At 40.0% G+C, this 12,648-nt stretch overlaps 1 non-coding gene across 1 annotated transcript; it reads right to left on the bottom strand.

Annotated features, from left to right (window-relative positions):
• Window positions 1–9,158: 9,158 nt before the first annotated feature.
• trnav-aac (transfer RNA valine (anticodon AAC)) lies at window positions 9,159–9,240 on the bottom strand. The gene has a single exon. It is a non-coding gene; the product is annotated as a tRNA-Val (tRNA).
• Between the last annotated feature and the right edge of the window lie 3,408 nt (window positions 9,241–12,648).

The raw sequence follows: 12,648 nt of genomic DNA, 5'->3' as shown, positions 1-12,648 counted from the left end.
ATATATAATTATATATATATATATATATATATAAAAAAAATCAGAGTAGTTTGGGACAGATTCAGTGATTTTTCAGATTGACATTTGCACATATCAGACTTGAAAAGTGCAACATATGCTCTTTTATTCTGGGCCAAATCTATATCTGTGTTTGATAAACTGCCCAAATAAATCTTAATTTGAATGATTATATTTAACGTATTTAGCCTTAACACAAACATTGGTCATTCTAAATATTGCAGATGGAAAAGACAGCAGCCCAAATGATGTACAGTACAAGAGAGGGCAGGTAAGGAACACTGCCTGCTATTCAAACTGTGGTTGCCATTTTGGATATTTAATCCAACCAATGTTGTGTGTCAGTAATCCATAATAATAGTTTCACTTAAGACGTAGCTTGTTCTGTCTGAAGTGCAAGTAACGATGAACAACAACTTGTTTTGTAATTCACACTTTTTTATTTTATTTTGTCCAACCTTCTAAAAATAGCTTAGCCAACTTAGCTCATTAATATATCAGCAGCATATAAGAAGCAGCTATCCTTTTACAAATCTTCAGGGCAACATGCAACAAGGCTGCTGCCTTGGTTGGCTGCAATAATTTCCAACCTTAACCATTGTAAGAAAAACTGATTTCAACTCTGCACAAGCCTGCAGTTTCCACCAATATAAAAATCACTTGTTCTCTATTTAGGTATTGCATCACCTCTTATTACCTATAATTCTGAAATTCTCCAGTACCAAAAGTCAACTGGGTTTGTAGTTGACAAATGGCAGCGAACCCGCCACTGTCCACTTACGCAGATTAAAAATGAAATCGATCTCTAAGTACCTCTTAGTATCACATAACGAGTGGAGTCTCCTAAAGGAAGGGACTGTTTGTTGAAGGGAGAGGGAATAAGATGCTCTAGACTACAAAAGAAGCTGAAATGGCAGGCAAATAGATCCTTAACTGAAGGCTGAAGTAGGGAGAGAGAGAGAGAGAGGGAGAAAGGAAGACATTAGCTCAGATTTCATGCTTCAGTGACCAGGCTTCCCATGCCAAAAACCAAACCAAGACAGTTATTTACCCAGGTTTAAAAGAAAAGTAATTTTAGCCTTGCTGTAACATAAAGTTTTCTTTAATAAAGAACAGAAGGGTGACCTAAGGATGAGCAAAGTGATGGAAGATAGGTTAGATAAGAGTCACAGACCTCCTGGAAAAGATGTACCACTCATGAATACACAACAGGGTTCTGTCATGACATTTTCACAAGTGATAGTGTAGGGCGGACACATAGGGAGATACAGACAGACAGTGAAAGATGAGGACAACAAAGACCTAAAACACAGATCTGCAGAGAAATACAACTGTGAGAAACAGGGAGAAAAAAATCAATGGTAGCTCAGTGGCAGCTCAATGGACAGAGATGACAGAATAAAGGTTGAAACAAGACATGAGATGGAAGCATGCAGGGGGTGAAGATAAACCACACAGGATGTGTACATGATTCATCCGAGAGAACAAGAGAGGAAACAAGAGAATCTGAGGAGCAAGTCTTACATTACAGAAGAGAAGAAAGAAGAGAAGGATGAAAAATGAGGTTAAAAGGTTCAGAACAGAACATTTTGTGGGAGAAAACCGATGTGACCCTGCCCCTGCAATGAAAGGTCAACAAACCAGTTTAGAAAAAGGAAAAAACAAAACAAAACAGTGAGTTAGTGATGTAAATGCTGTTATTAAAATGAAGATGTCACAAATTACAGACACATACTTGATATGATTTATGATATGACAATTTCTACTTCAGCTTGATTGAAGAGTTGGATTCTTTCTGGCTACATGGGATGCTGGTGTGCTGTTTTACCCACCACACTTCTTTAACTAGTTTATGTAGCATTATTCCAGTTGGCCAACAAACCACCAAACCAGCACTAATCACCACAAATCAACTCAAATCAGCATGGAAATGCATGTGATTTGTATGATTAGCCATGGACACATAGATATTTATGTCTTCAGCAACTCCTGACTTGCACTGCTATGACATTTCAGGGAACTGCCAAAAGATTTGTGTCCAGACTCTCAAACAAGAATACAAATTACGGTGAAGAGAATGAAAGATACATTAGAGTGGGGATGGGAAAGGAGGAAAGAAGCTTTGACAGAGCTGAACTGGACTGTATTGAATGACGTGTCATTAGATGGAACTTGACTGAGATGATAATTGGCCTGATATTGCCACTTTGTCATTTTATTAAACTGTTATCCTTGTTGCTCATGCTGAATGTAAGCATTATAGGATGAGAAAGCTTGGTAGATGACTGACTCTGGATAGCTCTAACATTAAGAGAGTTGCAGGTAGATGAACGCTAAGTGATATGTTTTATCGACACCTTTGGCTAAACTGGACTAATGGTTTGTTCAAAGGAACAAGTTTTTCACCATTTAAAATCATGTTGACTCTCCCAAGTACTGTAAATGTACTCTTTAGTAGGAGACTGTAAACCCCTTTTTCCCAATGGTAATATTTTACAAAAGTGGTAATATTCAAATGTCTAACTTTATTTAACAGGACTGAATGACATATGTTACATTAAAATGTAAAGCAATTTTCAGGGTCAGATCAAGTAGAAATAGCTCTTTAGGGTAACTGCTCATTTTCAGTTTTACAGTGTACAGTACACAGTAGTGTAAATGTAAAATGTGTGTGGGTGTTGAGAGAACAGAGAATTGTGGTTAAAAAAACAACAACTAGGTTATAATAGCTGTTTGATGCACACAAAATATTTTTGAGGCAGCTCATCATTTGGTTTAGTTAGTCTTCTGAATCCATAATCCATAATTAGTCTTCTGAATCCATCACAAGTTTTAATCTTGAGAAACAATTCTTAGTCTACAAACTGTTGTGCTTCCTCATTTCTAGTCTTGTTTAATGATTTATTTCAAACAATGTCTGAGTGCTCCTGACTGCTGGCAGTGTGTGATAGTTTACATGGAGACCCTACTGCCAAGTTATTTTTTTGTTGTTTTTTAAAATCAATAATGCAGAAATGGCCAATCTATAGAAATAATCTACAGAAATGGCCAGTAATCATAAATCACACAACTTCACCATGATGCACAAACTCTTTCCTATTATCTTGAAGATCTAAATGTGAATAGACAAATAAAGTAATTTGTAAATAAAGAGCAGATTTTATGACCTTGGTGTCTCCACATATATTTTTGTCTGACTGTCTGACACATAGTTATGTATAATTCAATAAAGTAGTTATTATCCACACTAATTATTAAAATAACTCCACTGTAAGATTTTTTTTTGTTTTTGTTTTGTGCTTCATGTTGCAACATCTAAATTACCTTATAATACATTTTATTAAATAAAAAAAAACAATCTGACCACGTTAATTAATTTTTAAGCATGGGTACAAATGACTCCTCAAGTTAACAACTGTACATTTTCACTTTTGGTAGTGTATTAAATAATAAGAATAAATAAGAAAATGTAAAAACATATCTAAATTCAACCTAAATGTATGTAATAGTTTAATATGTAAATAAATATTGTATTTATTTGTATAGTCATAATATTTATAAGTTAAAAAGTTTGTGTTTTACAAGAGTTACATGTGTCTTTTAGATAGTTATACATAGTTGTTCTTCATTCACTAGAGGCGTAACTCTTGAAAGAAAAAGTTGCATTACAAGTAAAATCAAGAGATTACACTGTAATTATAAAACTTCATCAAACACCTATAGATTGTCTAAAAGCTTATTGTAGAGCTGTCAAATGTCTTATTTCCTCATTTAAACGCGTTGGAAAGTAGCGTGCGTTCAGTGCACTTCTCATTCAAATACAATACTGACTCACATTTCTCCTCTCTGTCTTCTGAGATATCCTCTCTTCTCGGCGGAGTTCAGTGTCATTTGCGCAAATATTCCTTCTGGTTTAGTGCTGGAGATCCGCACGCAGCGCGAGTCGTGGACGCGTTTGGACGCGGACAGAAAATAAGAGAGAATGACATATGTTACATTAAAATGTAAAGCAATTTTCAGGGTCAGATCAAGTAGAAATAGCTCTTTAGGGTAACTGCTCATTTTCAGTTTTACAGTGTACAGTACACAGTAGTGTAAATGTAAAATGTGTGTGGGTGTTGAGAGAACAGAGAATTGTGGTTAAAAAAACAACAACTAGGTTATAATAGCTGTTTGATGCACACAAAATATTTTTGAGGCAGCTCATCATTTGGTTTAGTTAGTCTTCTGAATCCATAATCCATAATTAGTCTTCTGAATCCATCACAAGTTTTAATCTTGAGAAACAATTCTTAGTCTACAAACTGTTGTGCTTCCTCATTTCTAGTCTTGTTTAATGATTTATTTCAAACAATGTCTGAGTGCTCCTGACTGCTGGCAGTGTGTGATAGTTTACATGGAGACCCTACTGCCAAGTTATTTTTTTGTTGTTTTTTAAAATCAATAATGCAGAAATGGCCAATCTATAGAAATAATCTACAGAAATGGCCAGTAATCATAAATCACACAACTTCACCATGATGCACAAACTCTTTCCTATTATCTTGAAGATCTAAATGTGAATAGACAAATAAAGTAATTTGTAAATAAAGAGCAGATTTTATGACCTTGGTGTCTCCACATATATTTTTGTCTGACTGTCTGACACATAGTTATGTATAATTCAATAAAGTAGTTATTATCCACACTAATTATTAAAATAACTCCACTGTAAGATTTTTTTTTGTTTTTGTTTTGTGCTTCATGTTGCAACATCTAAATTACCTTATAATACATTTTATTAAATAAAAAAAAACAATCTGACCACGTTAATTAATTTTTAAGCATGGGTACAAATGACTCCTCAAGTTAACAACTGTACATTTTCACTTTTGGTAGTGTATTAAATAATAAGAATAAATAAGAAAATGTAAAAACATATCTAAATTCAACCTAAATGTATGTAATAGTTTAATATGTAAATAAATATTGTATTTATTTGTATAGTCATAATATTTATAAGTTAAAAAGTTTGTGTTTTACAAGAGTTACATGTGTCTTTTAGATAGTTATACATAGTTGTTCTTCATTCACTAGAGGCGTAACTCTTGAAAGAAAAAGTTGCATTACAAGTAAAATCAAGAGATTACACTGTAATTATAAAACTTCATCAAACACCTATAGATTGTCTAAAAGCTTATTGTAGAGCTGTCAAATGTCTTATTTCCTCATTTAAACGCGTTGGAAAGTAGCGTGCGTTCAGTGCACTTCTCATTCAAATACAATACTGACTCACATTTCTCCTCTCTGTCTTCTGAGATATCCTCTCTTCTCGGCGGAGTTCAGTGTCATTTGCGCAAATATTCCTTCTGGTTTAGTGCTGGAGATCCGCACGCAGCGCGAGTCGTGGACGCGTTTGGACGCGGACAGAAAATAAGAGAGAGAGAGAGAGAGAGAGAGAGAGAGAGAGAGAGAGAGAGAGAGAGAGAGAGAGAGAGAGAGAGAGAGAGAGAGAGAGAGAGAGAGAGAGAGAGAGAGAGAGAGGAGCACTGAGCACTGATCAGTTTCCACGCAACCAGCAGCACACATCAGCACAGCATCAGAGGCAATAAGGTCTAGTGATTGAGAGAGAGAGAGAGAGAGAGCGAGAGAGCACTGATCAGTTTCCACGCAACCAGCAGCACACATCAGCACAGCATCAGAGGCAATAAGGAATTTAGTCTAGTGATTCCAAATGACTGTTTACTTCAATGAATTACAGATCATTCGTTTAGTGTTCATTCACAATGTTGCCATGACACTTGATTCTGATATTTTCCATTTGGATTCATATTTTAATCTTTCTGATATTTTCCATTTGTTCATATTTTAATCTATAAATAAGTTACTCTTGGAAGAAACTGCAAATGTAATTCTGTCATAATTTGGACAAATCCCAGGAGGACTATAATCATAAATAAATTAATAAAAGTAATTATTAAATTAAAATCCAAGAATCAAATAAGGTCCTGTTGGATGCACTGAAATTCTGATTAAGTAACAGAATAACTGGTTGCAAATGAGTATAATTCCATTAGCTTGCTTTTAAGATTTATTTTATTTCTTTATTTATTTTTAACATTATATAGTTGATGTCTGCTTATACCAAATACATGACAGTTAGCAAGTGTATTCTAAAACTCTTTTTGTCATCTAATAAAATAACAGGTTATAGATTTTGAAGTGTAAGTAGCTAGAATAAAGATTAACAGAGGTTGCAAATGCATGTACTGTTTATAACAGCTTCAGTTGATTTTTCTCAGTGATATAATGTTAAGCCTGTGGTGTCTGAGTCACATTTAAAGGTTAATCTGTGAAAAGATCACTGATGTCTCCCCCATGCTAAAACATGACTTGTTTCATATTATTTACTTCTGCATAAATAATAGCTGCCACATGCTGGCTTGACAGGCATATTGCAGTATTGTTTAATATTAACAAATTAATTGAGCTTTGCATCTAAACCAAGAGGTTTTTTTTTTTTACTACATTTTACTTTAATTTTGTTTAGACAACAGAAAAAATGCAGCCTTTGGACTGATGAAAGAAATTTTTAATTTATTTCACCCCCCTTTATTCTTTCTCTTTCTCTGTCTCACACACTCAAACTAAATCAGACAGCTACTTAAAATGATGACCTGTGTGTGGGTGGGCTGCTGTTAATTCTGATTGATCTGTGGCCTGCTGGAGAACTTATGGACTTAGTGTAACAAGATGTTTGTGTATATATATATATATTGTTACGACCCTGGTCTAGGGTCAGGGAAAATAACATAAATAAAGAAGTCTGAAACCGCTGTTACCTTTGTGTTGGTGAATTTATTTTTCCTTTTTAAGTCTCATTTGTAGCATCACCGTAAACAGGCTATCCCTTCGGGATTGGGCAAGGCCAAAACAACAAACAAAACATATCACTAACTGTTTCCAGGACTCTAATTAGTCTATGTGAAAGAAAAGGAAACAAAATGACAGGGTTCTTCCCTAACTCCCTATCTAACACAAAAACAGGAAAGAACGATATTACAATAAAGAAAACCGGCACCCAATCCCTACAGCCTTCATGGTGGAGAGACACGCTATTCACAATATTTACAAAATACAGAAGAATAGCGGCATACTCGCCAACTTAACTTAACAGGGATGACAAGGAAAGAAAATTAACTAGATAACTTTAAACAACAAAACAGTAGGTAACATAAAATAATAAAGGACTAAGAAATCACGAGAATGCACAACAAGATTCTCAACACCAAATATATGTGTGTGTGTGTGTGTGTGTGTGTGTGTGTGTGTGTGTGTGTGTGTTTGTGGCACTCTGTCTAAAATGATTGTCTGTTATACCTTCATATTATCCTGTGATATCGTAACGAAGGGGAACAAGTATGTCAAAGCTACACCGTATTATATTAAAAATCAAAGTAAGGGTTTTTGTTACATAATTCATCTTCAAAATTCTCAGCCACACCAGTATTTCACCCTTGAAATGTGAGGCAATCATACTGGAGCTGCTTAATCTATATAGGATTGTGCTGTGCTCACTGCATGACCTTGCATGCTCTGTGATAAGCCCAAACCTTCAGGACAGAATTTACAATTCAGTTCAATTCAAGTTTATTTGGCCTGCACTTGAATACCCGTATAGTTTTGTAATCGATCTATGAGTATGTCATGATCTATAGTATCAAACGCAGCAATAAGATCAAGTAAAACTAGCAATGAGATGTAGCCTTGGTCTGACGCAAGAAGCAAGTCATTTGTAATTTTAACAAGTGCAGTTTCTGTGCTATAATGGGGCCTGAAACTTAACTGACATTCTTCATAGAGAGCTTTTTTTGCAGGAAGGAGCACAATTGAGCAAACACAAGCTTTCCTTATACACCGCCTGGTGTAGATGTCCTGGAGGGAGGGAAGCTGACCTCCAACAATGTGGCGGGCAGTTCGCGCGACCCTTTGCAGGGCTTTGCGGTTGCCCGCAGTCCTGTTTCCAAACCAGGCAGTGATGCAGCCAGTCAGGATGCTCTCCACAGTGCAGGTGTAGAATGTTCTGAGGATGCTATAACATCATCACTTTGAGGTACGATATCTATATCATCTATATTTCCACTGTTGAAAAGGAGCACTGGCTGCGACACGCTTCCAGTACTGACTTTGCGAAAAAGGGAGTAAGGCAAAAGCGGTTAAGTATGGATGAGACCGGGAGCTAGCAACGTCACTTCTCCAGTAGCAGCAGCCACAAGAGCCTTCCAAAAGCTTGCCCTGGCAGAAATGGGATTGGAGCCCAAAGAGACTGGAGCATTAATCCAACAACTTTGACCAATCAGTTATGATATCCCGCCATGCAGTTTTTCCACAGATAACTTTCCGGCAACTTTGTCCTTGTTGCACTTTTCCACAGGTAAATCCCTTGAAATTCGCAGTGCCTAAGAGGAGCCCTTCCACAGGTGGAAAGGCCTCCTCAATACTGCATATTAGAGCTTGTGGAAGTGTTGTAAACACACCAAGGAAAGCATATTCTCTCATTTTCAGACCTTCTTAGAGCAGACACAGGGCCCCTTAACTTGGAATTTGAACCCACGCCCCCGAAGGGACTGGGGCCTTAATCCAGCACCTTAGACCGCTCGGCCACGCTACCCCAACAAGCCTCTTTTCGTGGGCTATTTTCTGCTCTATTTTCCCGCAAAAGGAGAGCACCTGAACATGTCGCTTTTCCTGTCTTTGTGCTCAGGCGTAGCAGCCACAAGAGCCTTCCAAAAGGCTGTCCTGGCAGCGGTGGGATTTGACCCACGCCCCCGAAGGGACTGGAGCCCATTTCTGCTCTATTTTCCCGCAAAAGGAGAGAACAGGAACGTGTCCCTTTTCTAGTCTTTGTGCTCAGGCGTAGCAGCCACAAGAGCCTTCCAAAAGGCTGTCCTAGCAGCGGTGGGACTTGAACCCACGCCACCGAAGGGACTGCAGCCTTAATCCAGAGCCTTAGACTGCTCGGCCACGCTACCCCAACAGCTCTTTTTTCATGGGCCCTTTTCTGCTTTATTTTTCCCCAAAAAGAGAGAAGAGGAACGTGTCACTTTTCCAGTCTTTGTGCTCAGGCATAGCAGCCACAAGGGCCTTCCAAAAGGCTGTCCTGGCAGCTGTGGGATTTGAACCCACACCCCCCAAGGGACTGGAGCGTTAATCCAGCGCCTTAGACCGCTCGGACACGCTACCCCAACAGTGCTCTTTTTGCTCTATTTTCCCACAAAAGGAGAGAACAGGAATGTGTTCCAAAAGCTTGCCCTGGCAGAAGTGGCATTGGAGCCCAAAGAGACTGGAGCATTAATCCAACACCTTTGACCACTCAGCTATGTTATCCCGCCATGCGGTTTTTCCATGGATAACTTTCCGGCAGCTTTTCCCTTGTTGCGCTTTTACAAGTAAATCCCTTGAAATTCGCCGTGCCTAAGAGGAGCCCTACCACAGGTGGAAAGGCCTCCTCAATACTGCATATTTGAGCTTGTGGATGTGTTGCAATCACAACGAGTCTGAGACGAGTTTCAAACAAAAGAACGGAACAGGATTGAATCTGGAAAGGCCTCCTCAATACTGCATATTTGAGCTTGTGGATGTGTTGCAATCACAACGAGTCTGAGACGAGTTTCGAACAAAAGAACGGAACAGGGTTGAATCAGGTCGTCAACAATAAAATCCAGAAAAGTCAGTAGCCCATATACGGGGGAAGGGGCCAAGAAGCAGGATTGCGTCAGCCTGACTTAGCAAACAGGCAATCGCTGTGGGAGAACACGACGCATCTTGCTCGACCAGCCTGGCTGCTGCCAAGGAAAGCATATTCTCTCATTTTCAGACCTTCTTAGAGCACACACAGGGCCTCTTAACCTTTGTTAAAACCATCGCTGGCAGCGGTGGGATTTGAACCCACGCCCCCGAACAGACTGGAGCTTCAATCCAGCACATTAGACTGCTCGGCCACGCTACCCTAACAACCCTCTTTTCGTGGGCTATTTTCTGCTCTATTTTACCGCAAAAGGAGAGAACAGGAACCTGTCGCTTTTCCAGTCTTTGTGCTCAGGCGTAGCAGCCACAAAAGCCTTCCAAAATGCTGTCCTGGCAGCGGTGGGATTTGAATCCACGCCCCCGAAAGGACTGGAGCCCTTTTCTGCTCTATTTTCCCGCAAGAGAAGAGAAGAGGAACGTGTCACTTTTCCAGTCTTTGTGCTCAGGCATAGCAGCCACAAGAGCCTTCCAAAAGGCTCTCCTGGCAGCTGTAGGATTTGAACCCACGCCCCCAGAGGGACTGGAGCCTTAATCCAGAGCTTTAGACAGCTCGGCCACGCTACAACAGCTCTCTTTTTGTGGGCCCTTTTCTGCTCTATTTTTCCGCAAAAGGAGAGAACAAGAACATGTCACTTTTCCAGTCTTTGTGCGCAGGCTTAGCAGCCACAAGAACCTTCCAAAAGGCTGTCCTGGCAGCAGTGGGATTCGAACCCACGCCCCCAAAGACACTGGAGCCTTTATCCATCGCCTTAGACTGCCGGTCACCCTACCCTACCCCTCAAAAACACAGCTTCCGGGCATCTTTACGCCAACTTTTTCTTGAGCCACTTCGCCACAAGCAAAAGCCTTGAAATATGCCATAGAAAGGCCTACTTAATACAGGGGTATGGAGCCCTACTCCTGAAGGCCATCCTGCCCACAGAGTGCAGGTCAATCTCTAATCAAACTTACATGATTCCGGTAATCAAGGCCTTTTGGGGCTTACTTGAAAATGGCAGCCAGCTGTCTTGCAGTTATTCCCAAAATTGTCAGGCAACTGTTACTTCAGCAAGAACCTTCAATGAGTGCAATTGGCTGTTTCCATTCTTGTAGACTACTTATTGTTTGTCGTTATTATATTACTCAAAATCATTTTTTTAAATGATCTCTACTACGATTGTAAATTATTAGTGACCCTGAGTGTAATTGGCTGTTTGCATTCTTGTGAACTACACACTGCTTTTCGTTATTATATTACTCAAAGTCAGTTTTTAAAATGATCTCTACTATGATTGTAAATTATTAGTGTCTCTAATAAAAAGGAAAGGCCTCTGTTGGAAAGGAGCACTGGCTGGGACAGTACCGGTTGCGGCTCGAATCAAGTTCAAGACATTGATGCTTGCATATAGAACAGCCACAGACTCAGCACCCGCCTACTTCCACTCACTACTACGAATCTACATCCCCTTCAGAAGTCTGAGATACGCTAGTGAGCGACGCCTCGTGGTACCATCACAGAGAGGCTCAAAATCACTTTCCAGAACATTCTCGTTCACCACTCCTGGCTGGTGGAACGATCTTCCCACCCCTATCCGGAATGCTGAATCCCTGACAATTTTCAAGCGACAGCTGAAAACCCATCTCTTTCGAAGCTACTTGACTTCATCATAAAAAATAAAAAAAATCTCTCTCTTTATTTATTCCTTCTCTTTCTAGCTTGTACTTATTTGAACAATGTCTAAGAACTTGGTATTACAACCACTTCCTGTGTCTGTTTGCCTCTTTAAGAAGAATCGCTTTATGTATCCCCCAATTGTAAGTCGCTTTGGATAAAAGCGTCTGCTAAATGACTAAATGTAAATGTAAATGTAAATGCCCAAAGAGACCGGAGCAATAATCCAACACCTTTGACCACTCAGCTATGTTATCCCGCCATGCGGTTTTTCCACGGATAACTTTCCAGAAGCTTTGCCCTTGCTGCGCTTTGCCACAGGTAAATCCCTTGAAATTCGCCGTGCCTAAGAGGAGCCCTACCACAGGTGGAAAGGCCTCCTCAATACTGCATATTTGAGCTTGTGGATGTGTTGCAATCACAACGAGTCTGAGACGAGTTTCGAACAAAAGAACGGAACAGGGTTGAATCAGGTCGTCAACAATAAAATCCAGAAAAGTCAGTAGCCCATATACGCGGGAAGGGGCCAAGAAGCAGGATTGCGTCAGCCTGACTTAGCAAACAGGCAATCGCTGTGGGAGAACACGACGCATCTTGCTCGACCAGCCTGGCTGCTGCCAAGGAAAGCATATTCTCTCATTTTCAGACCTTCTTAGAGCACACACAGGGCCTCTTAACCTTTGTTAAAACCATTGCTGGCAGCGGTGGGATTTGAACACACACCCCCAAACAGACTGGAGCTTCAATCCAGCACATTAGACTGCTCGGCCACGCTACCCCAACAACCCTCTTTTCGTGGGCTATTTTCTGCTCTATTTTACCACAAAAGGAGAGAACAGGAACATGTCGCTTTTCCAGTCTTTGTGCTCAGGCGTAGCAGCCACAAAAGCCTTCCAAAAGGCTGTCCTGGCAGCGGTGGGATTTGAGCCCACGCCCCCGAAGGGACTGGAGCCCTTTTCTGCTCTATTTTTCCGCAAAAGGAGAGAACAGGAACGTGTCACTTTTCCAGTCTTTGTGCTCAGGCGTAGCATCCACAAGAGCCTTCCAAAAGGCTGTCCTGGCAGCGGTGGGATTCCAACCCATGCCCCCGAAGGGACTGGAGCCTTAATCCAGCGCCTTAGACCGCTCGGACACGCTTCCCCAAGAGTGCTCTTTTTGCTCTATTTTCCCACAAAAGGAGAGAACAGGAACGT

This window comes from Sinocyclocheilus anshuiensis, unplaced genomic scaffold (genome assembly GCF_001515605.1).
Source record: "Sinocyclocheilus anshuiensis isolate Anshui unplaced genomic scaffold, SAMN03320099.WGS_v1.1 scaffold1034, whole genome shotgun sequence".
Classification (NCBI taxonomy): domain Eukaryota; kingdom Metazoa; phylum Chordata; class Actinopteri; order Cypriniformes; family Cyprinidae; genus Sinocyclocheilus; species Sinocyclocheilus anshuiensis.
The sequence above is the reverse complement of the archived record's forward strand: the minus strand, read 5'-3'. Positions and strand labels throughout refer to the sequence as shown.